At 44.1% G+C, this 3,569-nt stretch overlaps 1 long non-coding RNA gene across 1 annotated transcript; it reads right to left on the reverse strand.

Annotated features, from left to right (window-relative positions):
* Positions 1-432: 432 nt before the first annotated feature.
* LOC139028142 (uncharacterized) lies at positions 433-3,150 on the reverse strand. The gene is made up of 2 exons (XR_011480327.1): positions 1,430-3,150; positions 433-1,396 (listed from the first exon to the last, which is right to left on the reverse strand). It is a non-coding gene; the product is annotated as an uncharacterized lncRNA (long non-coding RNA).
* Between the last annotated feature and the right edge of the window lie 419 nt (positions 3,151-3,569).

Below are 3,569 nucleotides of genomic sequence, written 5' to 3' on the forward strand. Positions count from 1 at the left end.
TGATCAGGCCTGGTGTCCACGTTCCATTGGTTCCTGAGAGTTCTTTGTCCTGAGGTCCAACCATGGGTTGGGTGTGTCTGTGTGATTGTCATGGGGGAGGGGAATTGTGGGTGCCGTGTATATGTCCTATGTGTCCAGCATTGTCCAAGAGAAAGAGGGGATGTGTATGTTGTGTCAACTTATAGGTAATGTTGGAAGTTGTTAAAACAAGTTACCAATATCTAATACAATTTCTTACAAATCCCCCTCTTCACGTCTCACAAGAGACGGGACATAAAAGATATAAAAGACAAAACTAAAGGATAAAATTTGTCAGAAGACAAATTTTTAATTCCTCTCTTCACGTCTCACAAGAGACGTGACATAAAAGTATAAAAGACAAAGCTATGGGATAAAATTTGTCAGAAGACAAATTTTTGATTCCCTCTCTTCACGTCTCACAAGAGACGTGACATAAAAGTATCTTAGTCCTCAAATAGATAGACAGGTCCAGCTTCCCCATCCTCAAGCAATGGGAACATTTGGGCCCTTTCCTGATTAGGGTCTATGGCTGCAGTTATAACACGGCTAACAAGCGTGCGCGCACATGGAATGCAACAGCATCCACAAAGTACAAGAATGGCTGCAAAAAACGGAAATAGATACTAGGATAGAGGAAACCAACGTCTTATATTTACCAAAAGCATCCATCCATGAGTCCCACATATAAGTGTCCACTCCAGAATGCTGTTTCATCTTACCATTTAAGGGTACGAAGTCCCTCCAATGCTACAGTCAGACTCCCATCTGTAGCTGTGTTATTGGGAATGAAAGTACAACACTGTTCACCAAACATGGTACAGACCCCCCGTTCTGCAATAACATATCCACCGCGATTCTATTTTGAAATGCCATCAAGGATGTAGCTGCCAATTGTCCATGGACCGCCTCAAAGCCTTGTTGATTCCAATTACCCCAGTTTCTGGATATTAAAATGAATGTAGTTAATTCTGCCCACATTTTTATTAACCGTACACCACCAACAGACAGAAGATTCAAACCCAGCTGTCACTTAGTCCACCAGTTTATATTCATCTGGCACCCCTAGGGACACCAATAGCATCAATGTAAGTTGAGTCGTAAATGAGCAAGGACCAAAAGGAGACCACTCACATAACTACACCTGGAGTGGCCAACCACACATTAGTAACCCAAAAAACGAGAATATGTTAAACCCTCAGGTCCATCCCTCTATACAACCTGTACCAGGTGGGTCGTCGCCACCCGGAACTTCAAACCTTCACAACAGGGAGGACAAACATCACTTTTTATTCATTCAACAACATCAACTACAGCAAACCAAGGGTCCTCCTCTGTCAGCCCACTCTCCTGCGGAAGCTTGTTTTCGTATCAGCCTCTCCAACTGGAGCATCAAGCAACGGCATCATACCAGAGGCCCCTTACACATCTGTAACAAACTTCTTCAAACAAGGTATGATACAGGCAATACAGAAATGAAAAACACAACTATTGTCAGAAATCCAGTAATCATCATTGCAGTGTACTTACCAAAACAACCACCCAGCCAGGGGAACAGTCCACTCTCTCCACACCTGCAAGACCCTTCATCTCCACTGATAACCTTGCCAACCCACTCAGAGCTTTTGAAATGCCCATCCGGACTAGTATTGTTAGGAACAAACGTGCAACACTGTTCAAATCTTTTTACATACACCTCCCTGGTTGGCCAGACTTATGTCTAGTGTTAGTCTATTGTGTCTACTGGTTTGAGAGGTAGCATCCAATTGTTCAGCCATCCCTGTAAGTCCTTTGTGGGTGTGTTTAACAAATCATCATTAATTATAGTAGATATAATTGATCCAGACCTTTTGTTTTAGCATCAACAATAGCTGGGCCAATGATGGGCATCAGATGCCACAGACCATCATTCCTGTTTTGTCTGGAATTCGTGGGGGACCCCTATTGGGACCCCAACAGGTTGGTGTGCATGTTATCTGTACCCTCGGACCAAGGAGCGTCACGTTTCTGCCGTCTCCTGGTTTGGTACCGAGTCTCTGTGTCATGTGCAGCTCCCAGAAGTTGATTAGCTATAACCTCAATAATAGGCAATGGTGGTATCAGACTGGCCAAAACACATGAGCAACGACAATTTCCTTTCAAAATGGGGTCAACCGCCTGGCAGGTCCACATCCACCATACATCAGCAAACACCTCTAGTTAATAGTGGCATTAGTGATGCAGTTTGTAGTAGGGAGCCTCCCATAGTCCACCCCCTACCTGTACCAGTGATACAGCTGTAATATCCTCCATATGCCTTAACTCCCCACGGTACTTCTGGGGAGGTACTTCTGGGAACACAAAACTCAAGAGTTTTACACAAGGTTGAATTTGGCTTAAACTTTCCAATATACACATCCACCAACCTTCCACATTACTTAGGGCAAATGGGTGAGCAGCCAGAATAGGTCTGGCATGTCACATACACACAGTCCTTTCTATTAAGTATTCTGTAGGCCAACCACATATTCTCCCTTCCTCATAACCAGTTTCAGTCCCCAATTGTTCACTATCTGAGATGTCTTTTATATTTATTACCTGTACCGGATTGGAGAGCTTAGGTGGTGGTGTGGGACTTGGTCTTAAAGTGGTGGAGGAGGCCGGCTGAACCCTGGTCCGTTGGAACTGGTGGTGGTTCTGGAACACTGCGATGGTAACATCCCATCGTATCCTAATCAGACAGCTCAGGACTACAAGCAGTCCTGTAAAACCACACCCTCTCCCAGAGAACACATCATCAGCCAGAGGTCAAACAACACTTTCACTTCTATGAACGTACACAGTGAGGAAAGGTCGGGGTCAGGGAATTCTTCATTAAGGAGTTGACCCCGAGCTTTATTAGCAACAGTTCTTCTCCTTAACTCTGTGATCATTCGGCAGTGTCAGTGTGTCTCACCCTCCAAGTGCGATATGCCCCCAGGTCGAGTGAATCACCTTCTCCTTTAATTCACCTGCAACGCATAGAATCCTGGATACAGGTTTGGTTAACCACCAGTTTTCTCATTTGTTTTATCTGATTATATATTTAACTTCTATGCCTATCTGTTAGCTAGAAATTTTGAATTTTAAATTAGTTTATTTCCCAATAGGCCGCATCTCTCTCACAACAGGACTACCCAAGACCCAGATCGACCAATCGGAAGGCCGGACTCGCAGATCTACCTACTTTGCTTGTTGTCTATATAGTACTGTACATTTCTGGAAACTGGTCTCTTTCCCGGACGATTCACTAGGAGTCAGATAGAAAGAGCCTTGCTGCAAGATTTTACTAAGATATCTTTACATGTGATTAAACGGCCTTATAATAAAATTATCCACCTCGTCCTATTGTCTCCTCTTGTTCTCCTGTCAACAGTAAACGTTTTATCAACAATAGCCTACCTACAATTGGTAAAAAGTTGTCACAACGTGAGCAGGTGCTTCTCTCTCTCCTCTCGCTAACGTGACTCAGACAATAGCTGAAATGCTCCCTCAACACAAACACGCCCTTCCGACCCTCCCCACCACTCACT

The sequence above is a fragment of the Salvelinus sp. IW2-2015 genome, linkage group LG8 (assembly GCF_002910315.2).
Source record: "Salvelinus sp. IW2-2015 linkage group LG8, ASM291031v2, whole genome shotgun sequence".
In the NCBI taxonomy this organism is placed as follows: Eukaryota; Metazoa; Chordata; class Actinopteri; order Salmoniformes; family Salmonidae; genus Salvelinus; species Salvelinus sp. IW2-2015.